Below are 19,141 nucleotides of genomic sequence, written 5' to 3' on the forward strand. Positions count from 1 at the left end.
ACCTCCTGCTCTTCTTCATCCCGAACAGCATCTCGGGTGGATGCAACTCAAGAGCATACAACTACCCAAACCGGATCAATCCTTTAGTAACGTATAACTTCTTATTTTGTTGGCAGGAGAAACCACAGGAAATCCTCAAAGAACGATTACGCCCATTACCTAATCATTAACCAGCTGAATGGTCTCCTTTCTAAACACTGTGGCTACAGTCCTGTGGCTCTGCGACACTGTACGGATGCGAACGACCCCATCACGCGGCAAGCGAGGAAAAGGAGACTGCAAAGGTCGCGGCCACACTGGCTTTACGTGTAAACAGAACTCATAAGTCACTGAAAGGCAAATGCAGTGCTTTTAGAAAAAATGGTGACTAAAATTTAGTGCTAAATCCTGCATATGCTAGGAATCTCATGGACGTAAGACGCACACAGTTTTCTCGACAATCATTTGTTAACAACGTTGACTCTGCATGCACACGTGGCAAATTTGTTGCTAGAAGTTAAATGAGTTTCTGTTTAGATCCTTTATTCTAGGCGCGCCCGGGTGGCTCAGTCCCTTGAGCGTCAGACTCTTGATTTCAGCTCAGGTCATGGTCTCGGGGTCGTGAGAGTGAGCCTCCCGGGCTCCATGCTCAGCGCGGAGTCTGCTTGAGAGTGTCTCTCTCTCCCCCTCTGTCCCGCCCCCTGCTTGCTCACTCTCTCTTTCTCTCTCAAGTAAATAAATCTTTTTTTAAAATAGAATCCTTGGGCAGCCCGGGTGGCTCAGCGGGTAGCGCTGCCCTCAGTCCAGGGCCTGATCCTGGAGACCCGGGTTTGAGTCCCACATCGGGCTCCCTGCATGGAGCCTGCTTCTCCCTCTGCCTGTGTCTCTATCTCTTAAGAATAAATAAATAAAATCTTAAAAAAAATAAAAATAAGAGAGAATCCTTGGGCAGCCCGGGTGGCTCAGCGGTTTAGCGCCACTGTCAGCCCAGGGCGCGATCCTGGAGACCCGGGATCGAGTCCCACGTCGGGCTCCCTGCATGGAGCCTGCTTCTCCCTCTGCCTGTGTCTCTGCCTCTCCCTCTCTCTCTCTATGTCTCTCACGCATAAATAAAATCTTTAAAAAAAAATAAAAGAGAATCCTTTAAAAAAGTGTTCCACATAGTTTTAAAAGCATTTTTAGTTTATACTAATTAATTCAAGATAGATTTTCTTGAAATGTATTATTGTGCAAAGCACAGTGTGGATGCTACAAAACCAAGATGAATCAAATGGATTCTGCTGCTGAGAAGTTTAAACATAAATATTATGTGGGGGCACCTGGGTGGCTCCGTTGGTTGAGTGCCTGACTTCTGGTTTCGGCTCAGTTCAAGATCTCGGGGTCGTAGGGTTGAGCCCCGTGTCGGGCTCTGTGCTCAGCAGGGAGTCTGCTTGGGGTTCTCCCTCTCTTTCCCTCTCCCATCCCCCCATGCTTACACCTGTGCTCTCTTTCAAATAAATATATAAATCTTTTTTAAAAAAATAAATATTATAGGGCAGCCCCAGTGGTGCGGCAGTTTAGCATCGCCTTCAGCCCAGGGTGTGATCCTGGGGTCCCCGGATCGAGTCCCACGTCGGGCTCCCTGCATGGAGCCTGCTTCTCCCTCTGCCTGTGTCTCTGCCTCTCTCTCTCTCTGTGTCTCTCATGAATAAATAAAATAAAATAAAGTAAAAATTATCTGAATAGCTGATTATATTAAGGAATTATTAATCATTTTAGGTGTGAAAATAGCACTTAAATTTTCCTGACATATATTGAGTACGTACAGATGAAACGATTATTTATTTATTATTATTAACTAGCACAGCACGGTGGGGGAAGAGCAGATGGTGTCTGGACGAAACAGAGGAGTCAAGGTTGGTATGCTGATGCCGGCTGATGGGCATGTGGGGGTTCGGTAGCAATTCCGTATTTGCGTGTGTTTCAATATTCCCATTATGGAAAGTTTTAATAAAAAGTCACTTCCTTGAGATCCACCGTGGGAGGGAAGACGTGCACACGCCGTCGGTGAGACATGGGTGTTCTGAGGGGTCGCTCAGCTGGACGACGGGTGCTTGAGTGCTAGTCGGAGCCTGGGGGGCAGGCCAGGGCACCCCTGAAGGCAGGTGGCAGGGGCAGCAGGAGAGCACAGCGCTGCCGTGAGGCAGGAGATCACAAAGCACGTCGGGGAAGCCCAGACTATCCCTTCTGGAAACAACACGCCAACCTGTCCAACACACTCTGTTCCTATGAACTGGACACCGGTTTTAAATCAATCAGCAGAAGGGATTTGTCCTTTGCTCCCACTTGGTGCAAGTGAAAACTCTGGACATTCCACATAAAGCAAACAGTGGAAGGGCTCTGGGGACCAACGAACGGCTCGGCAGGGAGTGCCCGGGTCTGCTGTCGGCCTCATGGTCCCAGCCCGGGAGCTGAAGAAGCTGGCAGCCTGGGCACAGCACCGGATATAGACAAAAACACACCAACAAAACAAGAACTGCTCTTTCGGTCAAAGGTCCAGGAGAGGCACTGCCAGGGACACAGGACCCCAGCCCCCAGCTGCAATGCAGTCAAGGGGAACACTCGGGGAGCCTGTGACGAGGTACCAAGTGCCCATCTCATTCCCACTGGGGCTGCCGGAGGCCCAAAGAGCAGCAACCCCGGTCCTCAGGGGGGACCGGGACCCTGGCAGCAGTTCGCGGGACGGTCAGCCAGAAAGAACAGAAGGTTGAAGAAAGACCCAGGGTCTTGTGACATAGTATGTTCAGGTTTCAGTAAAAAAATCATTCACCACACTGAGAGCCCATGAAGATCTCAAACTGAATGAAACAACCAGGAGATGCCACCCAGACGTCAGAACCCACAGGGAAGGACTTTAAAGCAGCTATGGAAAGTGACTTCCTAACAGCTTCAGTCATCACAGCCGGGGACCGCGGAGCAGAAGGGAGGGTCTACGGCGAGGCCCCCCCCCCTCAGCCGGCCGCTTGGCTGCTGACCATGTGCCAGAGCACCCGAGGGCAGGGAGGACAGCCTTGTCAGCAAAGGTGACAGGATGCTGGGGCAGTGGACACCCAAGTCTACACCCTACACATAAATCCACTTGGAATGGACCAAGGGCTTCAACGTAAAACATAAAACTACAAAACTTTTAGGAAATAGGATGAGGATCTAGGACGACAGAAAAAGTTTGCAGACCAAAAGCATAATCTATGAGAGGAAAACTGATAAACTGGGCCTCATCAAAATCAAATACTTCTGCTTAAGACCCTACTGAGAAGATGAAAAGACAAGCTATAGACAGGGAGGAAATATCTGAAAGCCACATACCCGACCAATAGGATACACAAGAGATTCTCAAAACAATAAAACAAGCCAATTAGAAAATGGGCAAAATACAGGAAGAGCCGAACCACCAAAGAGGGTATCTATGTAGATGGCAAATGAGCACGTGAGAAGGTGTTTGACGTCACCAGCCCTCAGGGAGATGCACCTTGAAACCACATGGGAGGCCTCTACACACCTGTGAGAATGGCTACGATAAAGAACAGCGGAGAACAGCCCCCCAAGCGCTGGCAAGGCTGCGGAGAAGCAGGTCACTCACACGGCTGCTGGGACTGTAGCAGGTGCAGCCACCTTCGAAAATGGTCTCGTGGTTTCTTAAAATATAAACTTGGGCATTTATCCCAGAAAAATGAAGACAGGTTCATTCACATAACAAATGGGTACACGGGGGCGGCTGGCTGGCTCAGTCACTGGAGAACCAACTCTTGATCTTAGGGGTTGTGAGTTCAAGCCCCATGCTGAGGGTAGATTACATTTAAAAAAATTCTATTCTAAAAAAAAAGCTTTTATATTTATGTACGTGTTTATAGCAATTTTATTCACAATAACCCAAAACTGGGGAAAACGCAGATGCCCTTCAACAGGTGAATGATTAAGTAAAATACGGTCCATCCACACCATGGAATCCTACATGACAATCAAAAGGAACAAACTAATGATATACATGGCAAGCTGGAGGATCTCCAGAGGATTTGAGTGAAAAAAACCCAATCTCATGATCCACTGTATGGACCAATGCATAGTCCACTGATACATAATATCCTGGAAATGAGAAAAACAGAGAACCAGGTCACCAGGCTTTGGGGAAGATGTGGGTGTGGCTACAGAAGGACAACAGGAGGGAACGCTCCAGATCGCGACCGTACGGAGGTCAACATCCTCTGCGTAAAGTGAGCAGGGGTTCTCTATTGTCTCTTAGGGCTACGTGTGAATTGACATTATCTCAAAATGAAAAGTTAAATTAAAAGTAGGCAGAAGGCACACTATATAATCAACCAGTAACTGGTACGCTCAGGGGGCTGGCTTCTCTGGAGGTCTGGGACGAGGAGCGCAGACCCACACGGATCACGATGCAGAGTCTGAGCCACGGACATGGCTCTACTGCTCTAGTGGACTTCACCTGACTTGTAGCTCTCACCTTGTTTACCTGCTCTTACATATTAAAATTCTAAAAAAAGGACACAGAAAATGTCTCGCAGTAGAAAATAATCAGGCTGTGCCCAGTGGCGTGTGGGTACGTGCATATTAAGAATGGAAGCCAGAAATCTCTTGCAGAGCAGAACCAACATTTTCAGCTTCTACAAATGCCAACTCCGGTACCAAAGGTTATAAAACAAAGCAAAATAATAAATGCAAGCACTCCAGGGCGTTTCACATAACCGTTTTTCTTTCATTCTGAAAAGCATTTCTTAGGGCCTGAACTATAAACAAGTAAGAATTAAAACTCCATAAAAAAAAAAAAATCCGGGATCCCTGGGTGGCGCAGCGGTTTGGCACCTGCCTTTGGCCCAGGGCGCGATCCTGGAGACCCGGGATCGAATCCCACGTCGGGCTCCCGGTGCATGGAGCCTGCTTCTCCCTCTGCCTGTGTCTCTGCCTCTCTCTCTCTCTCTGTGTGACTATCATAAGTAACTAAAAATTTTAAAAAAAAATCCCATACTGAACAAAATTCCAGGAATGGCCAATTAAAAAAAAAAAAAGTTCGTTTGAGAGCAATATTGAAATAGTTTCCTCATTTTCCAGGATGCCCCTTGTGCAGTGGGAAGCAAGTTTAACTGGAGGATTTCACACTGAGGTGTGAAAAGATCACTCAAGTTGGCATCAAAGGACCTGGATTTAAGTTTAACGTGGGTCCATTTCAGTTCCAACTTTCCTTCGTTTAGTAGAACTAGGCAAGCTGGTTCGGAGGTTTATGTAGAGAAATAAACAGTTTGAACAGCCATGAAGTTGAACCAGAGGAGCAACGAGGCAGGGCTAGCCCCGCCAGGTGGGACGCGATGGAGCGCCAGCGCCCACAAGGACGTGTGTGGTTGACGGACTGACCACCCGTGTCACGGCTGCAAGGTCCAGTCCCAGAGGGCACACTCAGGCCCTCGCTGTGTGGACGCGGTGGTGCCCCGAGTCGCTGACGGGCACCAGACACAGGCGACCGCACGGAAAAACGGATTTCAAATAACACAACTCAACTGGCGATGTTTTATTTCTTAAGTGGATGGTGGTTGTAGAGGCTTATGTGGTTAAAAAAAAAAAAAAAAAGTATAATACGAACGTGTCTCCACCGCGCGGAGTGAAGCTGTGCCCCTTCCTACTGTTTCACGCCCTCGCCCTCCCTTACTGAACAGAGATATTCTGGGATGAAATGTAGAGAACAGACTTACTTACATTAAAGATGTGTCAGAACCTGAATGTTTCTATCGTGCTGCTGAAAATTCTATTTTAGTGAATTAGGAATTCACTAAAAATGCACAGACTAAAAAGTGCTTAAAACAAAAGCAGTAAACTTGGTTAGAATTACTAGCAATTATTACTGGATTTCATCCATTTTTATTCTCAAAACAGAACGGTTTTAAGAAAAGTTTTACATAAAAAGAAGAAAAGTTTTACATATTATTTGTGGGTGCTACGGCTTTTATTTTTAACAGCCACACACTGCAAATTTTTATTTTATTAAAAACTTTTTTTTAAGATTTACTTATTTTATTTTTTTTTGTATTTTTTCAAAAGATTTTATTTATTTATTCATGGGGGGGGGGCAGAGACACAGGCAGAGGGAGAAGCAGGCTCCATGCAGGGAGCCCAGCGTGGGACTCGATCCCAGGACTCCAGGATCAGACCCTGGGCTGAAGGTGGTGCTAAACCGCTGAGCCACCAGGGCTGCCCAAGATTTACTTATTTTAGAGAGAAAGTGAGCGAACGAGTAGGGGGAGGGGCAGAGGGAGAGAATCTGTAAGCAGCCACCCCACTGAGTGTGGACTCTGATGTGGGGCTTGATCCCATGACCCATGAGACCATGACCTGAGCTGAAACTGAGAGTCAGAGGCTTAAGTGACTGAGCCACCCAGGTGCCTCTACACTGCAAATTTTTAAAAAGAGAAGTATTTTTAAAAAAATTATAAGAAAAATAAAAATAGAAGTATCAAAATGGAGATTTGTGTTGATGATTTACTATGAACCAACTTGCTAAAAGTATTGATTAATTTTATAGCCATAGCAAAAATACTAACGATGATTTGATTATTTAACAAAAGTAGCTGAAATATAAAATCCTTGTATCATCTGAAAGAAAATAATCTGAAATTCAAAAACTCAATCCAGCACGTTTAGAGAATAAACCTCATGGTTTATATTTTGTTTTCACTATTCTATAAACAAAATAATATCCTGGGAGAAGGAACAGGCCAGCAGGTGGACGGAACAGGAGGGAGAGCCCAGAAACAGCCACACGAACGCCCCCGACGGATCCTTGACAAAGGAGCGAGGCCACCCACGGGGCGAAGGCCGTGCCCTCCGCAGGCGGCGCTGGACAACTGGACGTCCACACGCAGGGGGAACGTGGACACGGACCTTATGCTCCTCTCGACTGGCTCACAAGGGGTCACGGACGCGGTGTAGGATGCGAAACTATGACACTTCCAGAAGACGACACAGGAGAAATCCCCGGTGACCCCGGATGGGAGGATGACCCTGTAGACCCGGCACCACGGGTCCAATCCAGGAGACAAACAACTGGCCGGCTGGACCTTGTCCTGTGAAAGTCAGGAGGGTGAGAGGACAAGCACCGACCAGCAGCAAATATTTGCAAAAGACACAGCTGATCGAGGACGGCGCCTACAATACATAAAGATCCCTGAACACTCAACAACACGCCCTAACAACGTGTTTAAGAGCGGACGGGAGACCTGCACAGACACACAGGGGGCAGATCAGGAAGGCTGCTCCGCGTCCCAGGCCGTCGGGAGACGGCGACGAAGACGTGGGTGACGCGTGGCCTCTGAGAACGGCCCCACCCAGGCCCCGGGCCATGGCACGGGCGGCGAGGACGCGCTCAACAGGTGCTGGTTCACTGCTGGCGGGGCCGCAGGACGGGCCACCTCCCTGGAGGGCAGTGGGTGGCGTCTCCCAGGACCGCCCGCACTCCTCCTGGGCACCCTGCAACCTTGGCCCTGGCGTCGACCGGAGATGCAGACATGCGCCTACCTGACACCCGCGCAGAGTCCACGGCAGCTCTCTGCAGGACAGCCGGACCCCGGGGCGCCCATGGTGCTGCTCAGCGGGGCACGGATGGGAGACAGCCCATCAGGCGGCGAGAGCGCACCCAGCACTGAGGGGGAGCAGGCTGTCCCGCCCCGAGGAGACCCGGAGGGACTGTGAGGGCAGGTGACCTGGCGACAGCAGCCAGGGCGGGAGCGCTGCACACTGTGCGACGGTCTGGGTCAGGCACAGCCGGGGGGACGGGGCAGGCTGGGGGCGGCTGGGGGTGGTGGGGAGGGAGGAGTAGAATACAGAGACTTTCTAGGGCGGTGAAAACAGGCCGTATGATACTATGACGGTGGCAGGCGCTATCCTACACCTGTGCAAACCCTCAGACATACGCACCACCCCAAGGAAGGACAGCTGGCAGAGAGCCGGCACTAGAGGCCGCGAACACCCGGCAGATGGACAGACCAGGAGGAGCAAGCACTACAGACACCGTGTGCTTTGCCATCAGACCAACGAAGGGAGGCAACCTCATCAAGTTGTGGGTACAGTTCCCCCTCGTTAAAAATTCGGCATCACAGAGACCTTGCATGCTGAGAGTAGGGGCAGCACGTGGAAGCAGAGCGAGCAGAAGGGCCCCAGCGGGGGCAGTACTGGGGGTGGGGTGGGGCAGGGGTGACCCCGGGGTCGGGCACATGGGGGGACCTGGCATGTGCACAGACTGTACCGATGCAAACGCGTGAGAGCCCACCGTCTCGCCAGGCCTCCCTGCACCCACACACGCATGCAGGCGCCCGCTGCTTTCTCCTCTCTGCCCCCAAACATCCCAAGAGCATCTGAACACCTTCCCACTCTCCCAAGGTAAGCACCGAAAACACCAGCCTCCCCGCCTCTGCCACGTGCACCAGGCCTCAGAGCTGGGCCCCGTGCGTCCCCCTGTGACGTGGCCACTGTCTGCTCCTGGAATCTGACGTCACCCCCACAGGAGCAGTGTCTCATAAGGTGAGCCCCGCACTCAGAGCCACACCCCCTGGGGCCGGTCCCGACTCAGGGGACAGCCCCGGCCCCTCCTCCACTCTGCCCGACCCAGGGGCTTCCTCAGCGCCCCACCAACTGCCTTTCTGCACAGGGCCCTGTGCCCTCGGGTCACTGGGGCTGCCATGCTCTGCCCCCGGATCACTGCAGGCTGCACCTCTGCACAGGCCGCCTCCTGGAGGGGCTCTGCCACTGTCCTACCCCGGGTGTCGCCCTCCACCTCCCTCCGTGCACCGAAGCCTAGGATGTGCAGCCTGTCCCCCTGCTGTCATCAGCCTCCCCCACCGCCGTGAGGCCAGGTACCCGGGCCTCCCTGCCTCTGCTGGCCCAGCACCTGCCCATCATGCCCGCGGGGACAGGCCCAACAGGTGGCCCTGGGCTCTTCCTCCAGCGCCTTCTCCAAAGCCCTGCATCTGCTCGCCTCCGCTCAGACAAGCTGGGCAAGCTCCCAGCAGGTTAGGAGGTGTTGCCTCCGGCTCCTGCCCCCATCCCAGGGTCTTTACTGGCTGCCACAGCTGCTTTCCCCAAAGTAAGCCGTACTGTGCTCTGACAACCATGAACACCCAGGACCCCCACCCGACCACTAGGCGGGAGCTCCACACGCTGGCTGCTTTCAGGTTCCATCCTCCTCAGTTTGCTGCTCTAATGAGGGCCATGTGTTGGTCTTTCCCAGAAGGAAAGACACAGGGTTTTATCAATTTTTCCTAATTTATAATTTTTACTGAAATGTGCCAACTAGATGTCAACTCGTCCAAAAAACAGACGAGCTACTGTTAACAATCCAGACCTTATTAGAGAACACAAAGCCCCAAGCCCTGAGCCAGGCCAGATTCAGTGCGGAGGCACGGGGAGGAGGCAGCTGCCGAGGTGGCCCCCCCACCCCCGGGCGCCCCACACAGGAACCCGGCCAGCAGGCCCAAAGCAGACGGGAGGCCCGGACTCAGCCATGGCAAAGGGCAGAGTCCCAACTTCCCTACACATTTCTATTACTCGCTTTTATTCACTGATCAATACGGTTATCTAGGATTTTCCTGACGTGGCCAAGAGAGTACCCCGAGCACAGGGGACCTGCAGGGGCGCCCGGGCCCGTGACGGCTGGAGCTGGGGTGCTGCGGTGCTGTGGCTGCCTGCCCAACGAGGCCGGCACCTCCCGCGGAGCCAGCCCCAGCCCCCGTCCTCCTGAGCGCTCCCCTCCGGCTGGACACCCCGCCTTTCCCACCAGGCCTCAGAGCTAATCCTCCGTGCTTGCGACGCTCAGTAGGGCGGCGCTCCGTGGGGCCGCGTGCTGCGGAAGATGGGGCGTCCCCTCTGGAGTGTCCCCAGCTAACTAACCACACCGCGACTGCCGTCCGCACGTCCATTCGCGGCGTTCTCTCAAACACGTCTAAACTTAGTCCCGGCTTACCTCTCGGGTCCCAAGTCGGGGACGGCTGGAAACGGAGCAGCTGCAATGTGGTTACTGCTGACGTGAGAGGTGATCTGAGCACGCTTCAAGATGAAGAAAAGCCTCGCCAGCGGCCGTGGCTGTCGCTCCCTTACGTGCTGAGGTCACAGCCGGCAGAGCCCACCTGCGCGTGGCCACCGGGGCGAGCCTACAGCTACGTGGCCCAGGCACGGCTCCCGGGGCTGCACGTGTCGGGTCAGTGACACTCAGGCCGCAGCGGGGGCCCCGGGCAGAGACCCCTGAGCGCCAGCCACCGTCAGCACAGCGGCAGCGGGCGGCACACAGCAGGTCCGGCGCGGCGAGGACTGCTCGCTCGTGCTTCCCCACGTCCCGCCGCCTGAGGCCGCCTTTGGGGACTCGCATCTCCAGGCTCGCTGGACACAACACGGGGCAGACAGCAACCGAAACGCCGGGCAGCGCGACAGCGGCAGGCAAAGGCAGGGCGTTAGCTCCGTCCACGCCGTCCATCCCGCGGCAGACGGGGGAGTCCGCGGTCACGGATACTCCCTGGGGATCAAAGTAATCCTTCAAGAGACACATTTTCAAAGTCACGTCTCAGCTTCACCTCTGACCTTCCGGGTGCGCTCTCTGAACCCTGCGCCCGATACCACGGTGACCACACCACCAGGGGGACGGGCGCCGTCGGGCAGCCAACAAGACCCGACCTCACGTACGAGGAAAGCTCATGGTACTATGAGTCACAGTTCGAGTCCTGTCCGGAAGAGCTTCCGCAAGCCGGAGTTCCAGACGCGTGAACTCGAGGTCTCCCCGTTCCGATCCAACTCACCAGGCTGGGCGCCGGGGCGGCCGCACAGAAGAGCCGCTGTGACGTCCACGGCTCGCGGTCAGCAGCCCCGCACCTCCCGGGGCGATCACGGGGGACGGAGGAAGCCAGTGGGCACAGCGTCGTACCCGCAAACACAAAGGCAACTTGCTCCGTGGCTCCAGCAGCTGGAGCCCCGGTCCCCACGCAGCCCCTGCTCCGCGCCCCGCAGACCGCCGGTGGCCCCAGCGGGAGAGCGCCTCCGGGGAAAGCACGGGCTCCCGCCGAGGCCCCCGATACACGGCCCAGCCTGTCCCTGCGCGTCCAGGGGCGCCGGGGTCTCCCGCGGCAGAAGGCAGCACCTTCTGGATGCCCCCCGGGGCGCTCGGTGGCCTCCCGGTGCCCGTCTACCTGAGGCAAAGAACCATGGTCCTCGGGCAACCTCTCAGCACCTGCTGCAGTCCATACCGCACAGACAAATACATGATTTAAAAAACGGCACATAAACTGGAACAAAACTTATGAATGAATAAATGGAAATGGGCTTTGATATGCTTTCTGGTTTTGCCAGAAAAAAATAAAATAAATAAATAAATAAATAAATAAATAAATAAATAAATAAATAAAACTAAGTACGGAGAGACGTCGGTTGTCCAAGTGTCGGAGAGCATGAAAGTCACGGGTGGGCTGAGTACGGGGAGGGGGCTCTGCAGACACGCGGCGGCCTCCTTGAAGGCCGAGGCCCTGCTGCCCAGGAGCACCCGGCCTGGCCGGCCTTCTCCACGTTGGGTCCAGAGAGTAAAACCATCCCGGGACTCAGCAGGGACAGGGCGGGAGCGAGCTGGGGGCTGTAGGAAGTGCTGCACTAAGGGTTCTGAGCCGGGAGCGCTGGAGCCGGGGCGGCGGGGGAGGGGGGGGCTTCCAGAGTGAGGGACTGGGAGGGCCCAAGGCACAAGGCGCATCACTGGGTTCCCCCCACCCCCGACACAGAGGCGTAACCGCCACTAACCCTCGAGGTCTGAGTCCAGTCCTAACAACTGGACCAAACTATTAAGACGGCTTATATTCAGAGATTTAGTTACGAGAATTACCACCTTTGCTTTTTCGTAAAATTTATTCTGCATCTGTATTTCCTAATTCTTCCAAGAGACATCGCTTCCACGAGGAGAAAAACGGAATTTTTATTCTACGCCGCCGTCCTACGCGCGCGCACACACACGCACACATGCACACACACTTTGCTCTACAGACGCCGAAAATGGGCTGGGAAGTAGCAGACCCCGTTCTGCACCCAGCGGGCTCCGTCTCTGCAGCCCCACCTGCCGTCGCCGGCGACAGAACTGCACCCTTCCCGCCGCTGCTCCGGCAAATATCAGACGCCCTGCAGACCTCGGCATAAGGTCAGAGCTCATCGAGACCGTGCAAGTAGCCGAACCACGGGCAGAAGGAAATCCTGCCAGGCAGAGGACAAGCCGACGCGACGTGGGGCCGCCGCTGTGGGTGCCTGGGGGCGCAGCAGGGAGGCCCCCCGGGAGCCTCCATAAAAGCCTGTCACGGATACAGGGAACCCAAGGGCTCTGAACCCCGAGACACTGTTGCGAGTCTGAGGCATTTATTCCCTTCAGTCACCACCACGACACGTACTATTCCAAACATGTCTATTTTATACAGACACAAGTTTGCCCAAGATTAAAATTCTGTGGTTTATGAGGCCCCCGCGAACCCTTCAGATGGTCCTTGGCGCCCGCCTCAGATGCGGCTCCGGAGGATGATGTGGGGCCTCAGATGCGGCTCCCGGGATGGAGCCAGTGGCCGGGAGAACAACGATGCCCCCAGAAGAGGACTCGAGGTACACAAGAGGCCCCGCGCTGGGCAGGGCAGGACACGTAACCCTGGCCAGGCCAGCGTCGTCGGCTCGCGGCTCACCGGCCACCGCGGCAGGCCGAGCCCCGTGGAGCGGCGGGCAGGGACAGGGGTTCCTCTCCCAGGGGACGTGCTTCACGCTCCCAGGCCTGGCCACACAACGTGCTTCCCTGTATTCTCACCTTCTGGAACCAGGACGGGGAGCACTCCCCAGGATGACTCCAGAACCTTCCATCAAGGAATGAAAGAAGCCTGAGTCCTTGAGTCCCCTCCAGGGCCAGCTGTGTGCGAGCGCTGGGCTGGCTGGTCACATGGTCTGCGCCGCGGCCCTGCCCCTCACCTGTGTGCTCAGGTGCGCAGACCTCCAGGCTCTCCCCCCTCGGCTGCCTCTCCTGCTCCTCGGCAGGGCATGCCTGAGCAACAGCAACCCTACAAATGCACACACGCTGCTGAAGCCTGATTCCAGAACAACAAAGTGGCCTTAGCAGCTCAGAACAAACCACAGTAGAAGAGACACCTTCACCAAGCACTGTCTTCACACTCCTACTTTGTCCTTCACAGTGGACACGCGGTAACGATGCCTTCGCAATACTGCCTCTGTTTGCTCTATTTACCACAGCCTAACGGAAATCCCGTTTACTCGAAAAATACACCTTATTTTCTGGAATCCAAGGAAAAGAAGACAATAGGGTGAACTGTATTTGCAACGTGAACAGTAACGATGACGCTAATATCCTAGGCACGGCTGAGATCTGATCCGATCTCCGTAGTATTATGAAAACAACCTCACAAATCTTACCCTGCAGGTTTGCTTTATAAGCTCAGCTGTCAACCCAGAGTGGCTCTATCTCAGAAGCGTCTTCTCTAGCTGAAGGACGTCCTTCTAGGTGAGTGGGGTCCCCACTTGTGCTATGAAACCCCCCAGCATGAATGCCATGAAATGCACCCATACATCTGTCACAACAGCTTCTAGAAAACCTGGGCCCTCTTTCCATTACGTTTGCTGTTCGTTGGTGGGGGACAGGGTTCAGCAACTGTCCTTACTTGTGCCCTTCTCCTGGTAGACATGGTGACTTCCATTTCTGCCAGAGTTTGGGGAAGACCCATCTCTTCCTCCCTGATACACACATCAGAGCAGCAATGCATCATACAAATCCACCCTCATCATCCACCAGATGGTACTTCAAGTGCCCCATTCCACAGCAAGTTCCAAGCCTGAAAGCCAGGGCTGTCCTTCTGCCACTGCCATCCAAGCACCTATACCTGCCCTGTGTGCGCCCAAATCCCTGGTGCCAGCACAGAAAAGGCTCTAATGAGTAATGGTTGGATGGACAGATGGGTGGGTGGATGGACGAAAGAAGGCTGGATGGCTAAGCAGATGAGAGGAATGGGTAAACAAATGAGTAGATGAACGGATGGACAAATAGATGGGCTGATGCATGGCTGATGGATGGGTATAGATGGATGATGGATGGATAGATGGATGATGGACAGAAAGATGGGTGGAAAGATAGATGGATGATAGATGGATAGATGGATGAATGAATGGGTAGATGAATGGATGGGCAGATGGATGACAGATGGGTAGATGATGAGTGGATGGATAGATGAACAGATGGGTAGACAGATGATGTATGGGTAGACAGGTGAATGGGTAGATGGCTGGGTGGGCAGAGAGATGAATAGATGAGAAGATGGATGGATGATGAGTAGATAAAGGAATGGGTAGGTTTATAAGTAGATGAGTTGATGGATGGGTAGATGGATGAATGGATGGGTGGATGACTGAATAGTTGGGAGGATGGGTGGATGGATGAGCGGATGGGTAGGTGGATGGATGATAGATGGATGAATGAATGAGTCTATGAGCAGAATTGTGGATGGGTGGATGGATAAGTAGATGGGCAGATGGATAGATGATGGATGGGTAGATAAATGATGAATGAGTAGATGGGTAGATGGATACGTAGACGGGTTGATGGGTGGATCAATGGGTAGATGGACAGATGAATAGATGAGTAGGTGGGTAGATGGAGGAATAAATGCCATCCCACCCCATATCTCAGGCGGTCCTAGCGCTTTGCACCTCACAAAGAGTGCCCAGGGAACACAACTCATTTGTTACGGGGGCTCAAGTGCTCTCCATCTTCTGACGCTCTCAGTTTTCTCAAGATGCTGGCCCCAAAATGCAGCCTACTCAAGAAGGGTTTTCCTACTGAAGAAAAAGATTCTGGAATGCATGAAGACGACATTTTGATGAGCATCCCCACACAGTGGGACTAACACAAACTGTTCTGAATTACAGCAAGGTCCCCCAAAGCCAACGATGATTCTTGTACTTTACAATATTTTCCCCGACTTAAATATTTAGTGATAAGGGGCCGCGGGAAAAAAAAATTATGGCAATCCTAAATTTAGGGTTTTTAATAAAAATATCCTACAGTTTTTGCCTTTGCCTTAGTCTTACTTGTCCACTACAGGCCGTCCTGCTCTTTAATGCTGAACTAAGGGGACAGAGAGCCACGCTGCAGCCTGAGGCGAGGGCCTGTCACAGCCGCACCGAAGCCGCTCGGGTGGCTGCGTTCCCCGGGATGCACACAGAGCTCGGTGCCCCTGACGTCTACAGATCATGATGCCCTCGCTGCTCCCAGACACAGAGCCCTGCTGGACACGCGCATCTTTGTAGACTCAGCAAGATGCTGTCGTCATACGATTGCTACTCCAAAGTCGGTTTCTTCTTCTTTTCTCTGCGAAGCTACACTGAAAACTGGCTCATCTCATTCCCTGAAGGGTTGATGGTCTCTGGCTACAGACTATCCCAGGAATGCTGAGGCGGTGACAACTGGGTGCTGGTCCTAGCAGCGGGTGGGCAAGAAGGGGACGCCCAGGACGACGGGCTCCTTCGCCAGAAGCATCTCTTCACCTAAGACACATTCTGTTTGGGGCGCCCGGGGGGCTCAGCGGTGGAGCGTCTGCCTCTGGCTCAGGGCGTGACCCCAGGGTTCTAGGATCGAGTCCCACATCGGGCTCCCTGCAGGGAGCCTGCTTCTCCCGCTGCCTGCGTCTCTGCCTCTCTCTGTGTGTCTCATGAATAAATAAATAAAATCTTTTTTTTTTTTTTAAAGCCATACTCTGTTAGTGAACTCACAGCATAGGAAGATGACACGCTCTCAACACCCTTTATAGCCACAATTCACCCCCAAAGCCAAGAGCTGGTGATTTTTACAGTCACAGGCAATTTTTAAGTCTGGTGCTAAGAAAAAATACAGATTTTTAATATTTTAAAACATCTTTAAAGGGCAACCCGGGTGGCTCAGCGATTTGGTGCCTGCCTTTGGCCCAGGGTCTGACCCTGGAGACCCGGGATCGAGTCCCACATCGGGCTCCCTGCATGGAGCCTGCTTCTCCCTCTGCCTCTCTCTCTCAAGAATAAATAAAATCTTTAAAAATACATATTTTAAAGCATCAAGTTGAACCGGAGACTGAAATCAGCCGGTGTTGTATGCAAGGACGCCGTCGTCCGTGTCTTTAAAAGCAAACTATTTTAACATCGGCTGCCATAGCCTCGTTTTCTACAGATTGAATAGTTCTAAGGGCAGAGAAGTTGTCGGTGGAGAGTGGCAGCAAAGGAGGAGCCATCAGAGAGCATCTGTCTCAGGAGGAAAGAGCTTTCAACTCCCGGAGCTACAAACTTCTAAGGCTTCATAAATATCTTCCTAAAAATGGACTCGGCACCCTGAAGCTCAAGGGCCCCCTACTCGCGGCTCGCCGGGGGCGCCTGTGTGGCCCGGGGCCGTGCAGAAGGCCGCCGCGCCCCGGGGGACGAGGGGCAGCGCGGGCCGGGGCCCCGGGGGCCCCCGACGTGCGGCTCGGCCGTCCGCAGCCCGGGGTAAAAGCCCCCCCAGTTACCTCTCCTCTCGCAGCGTTTCTTGCGCCTCCTTTTGCAGCGACGGCTCGCGCTGCTGAGGAGGGTCCCCACGGGCCAAGCCCCGGCGCGCGAGGCCATGCGGCCGGCGAGGCCACCTCCGCCACCTCCGCCACGCCGAGCGTCCCCTCCCCGCGGGCTCGGAGCGGCGCCTCCTCTGTCCCAGGCTCGCTGTCAGCCGCAGAGTTCGGGCCTCAGAGCGCACCAGCCAGCAGTGACGTGCGACAGTTAACCCTTCGAGCACTCCGGGCTCGCACCGCGGGCTCGGGGCCCAGACGGCGGGGCTCCCTGCGGGCCGGACTCCACGGCAACACCAGGCGCCGCCCTGAAAAGCTTCTGTCACCTTTCAGACACACAGAGCTCCCTAAACAATGGGGACAAGTATCAGGAAAAGGGCAGCTGACAAAGCTGCAGAAAGCCCCGGCTGCCCCCAGCACACGGCAGGGCAGGGCCCCCGCAGGGCCGCGGCCCCTCGGGCACCGCCTTGTCCTCCGGGCCGGGCGACGGCGTCTGGGACCCACACTTCGGGCCGGCACAGCATGACCCGCAGCCCTCGACGTCCTCCCGGCCGGGGGACACCACCCCAGAGGGCGGCTCTGCGTCCTTGGAACAAGGGGCCACTGCAGCCAAGAGCCCTGCGGCCCCAGGGCTGTCCCCGGAGGAGTGGGGACGGGGGAACAACATCCCTGGGGGCACTCGGGTGAAAGAAAAGACAAACTCATGAACTCACCCAACTCTGCTCTGGATGCAAGCGTGTCTTGCAGAACAAAGTCCCTTTCCAGCAGTGCCCAGCTCCAGTCTTCCTCTGTGTCACTCACAGGCACGCAGGGCCGCGCGTGGTGCCCGAGGAGCTTCCGCACAGAGCAGCCCCTCTCGCTCCCACACTCGGGTGCACACCCAGACACACTCGGTGGAGCTCGCGATCCACGCCGGCAACCAGGCGGATGCGGACACCACAACCACCACAAGGTCCATCCATCCTGTTAATATGATCTAACTAAACTTGCAAGGTATTGAATTTAAAATTCAGCTTTCTTTAAATAATCCAGACTTAAGCGTTTGATAATAACTGTAATTTATATTATGTAACTTTTTTTTATTTTTTTAAAGATTTTTTTTTATTTATTTGAGAGAGGGACAGAGCACGAGCATGAGCAGAGGGCAGAGGCAGAGGGAGCCCAGGCTCCCCCCTGAGCAGGGAGCCCGACATGGGGCTCGGTCCCAGGACCCTGAGATCATGACCTGAGCTGAAGGCAGATGCTTCATCGACTGAGCCACCCAGGGGCCCCAGAACTTACTCTTAATGGATAATTTTGAAAATATATTTTCTGAAAACATGAAATAAATTACAGCATTTTGCTTTGTTATTTTGTAAAATTCTCACTTTGACAGAAATATATTCAAATTTTATATATTTTAAACAACGTAATTACGTACCTTATTTTTAATGCTTTGGATCAAGGATCAGTTTTAGACTTTGTGCTTACAAACCCATGGAGGTGGTCGTGGCCTTGGGGTTCGGGGCCAGGAGAGAAGCTTCCGGCAAAGGCTTTCCCCCACGTCTGGGGCAGATTCCTCTGGGAAGCAGAGAACACCTTCCTACAGTCGTCTGGGCTTGTGAGCCGGGTTTGGGGCTGGCCGTGGGGGTTTACTTGGACAGTGACACTCCACGGTCCAGGCCAGCCTTGCAGACCACCCCGTGAAGCCTCCAGGCAGCCAGCACTGGTGGCACAGAACCCACGGCCTGTCCCCAGGGAGGAAGGGGAAGGTGCTGCAGCAGAGTGCAGCCCCCGAAGCAGGCTCCTAGGAGACGCAGGAAGGAACCTGGGAGCAGGACAAAGAAGGGGGCGGCCTGAAATCTGGGGAGGAGGGAGCAGCCTGTGGCCCCAGGACATCAGGTCTGGGCGTTGTCCATGTTCCCATCCAGGTGGTTCCCATGGAGAGTGCACAGGACCGATGCACAGGCCGGGGGAGCTCCTGTGGCTGTGTGGCCCCCAGGCTGGAGACGCCCCTCTTCTGAGGCTGCTGTGCATTTATGATGCCCACAAAGGCCTGGCCTCAAATGTCCAAGATACCCTATTTTGGTAAAAGCAGCGCTTGGACGACATCAAACCACTTCCCCGCCTCCAGTCAGACATCGCACGCTTCACGACTTAATGGGACAAGCTGCCTTGGGTAGAGCCCTTGGCAGCACCGTGCACCTGTGCCCGCGCTCCCGCTGGCTGCCTCTGCGACCTGGGAGCTTGGAGCCCAGCAGAGGCCCCGCAGAGGGATTCCAAAGCAGCCCCCGGAAGGAGAGCCAGGAACTACAGAGGAAACCATGAAGGAAAACGCAAACGTTCTTGGACTGTCTTAAATAAGAAACAAGAACGTTTCTCTGGACTCCTTTTATAATATAAGTTACTTGCTGTATTTAAAATCTAGGGATTTCCGCAGGTTTCTTTATCAATCATTCCCTCGCCACGCATCGAAACAAGTTAGGTCCCTAACCTTGAAAACGGCCACGCGCCGTGATTAACTGGGCTGCACACACCGAGGATGAGCCAGAAACCCAGCGCGCGTGAACTGACGGTCT

General features: G+C 54.0%; 1 protein-coding gene across 8 annotated transcripts in view; it reads right to left on the minus strand.

Moving 5' to 3' along the window:
• The window catches only part of ADARB1 (adenosine deaminase RNA specific B1), a 137,326-nt gene that overhangs the window by 45,976 nt on the left and 72,209 nt on the right, over positions 1-19,141 (minus strand). The window lies entirely within an intron of this gene.

The sequence above is a fragment of the Vulpes vulpes genome, chromosome 15, assembly GCF_048418805.1.
Source record: "Vulpes vulpes isolate BD-2025 chromosome 15, VulVul3, whole genome shotgun sequence".
Taxonomy (NCBI): domain Eukaryota; kingdom Metazoa; phylum Chordata; class Mammalia; order Carnivora; family Canidae; genus Vulpes; species Vulpes vulpes.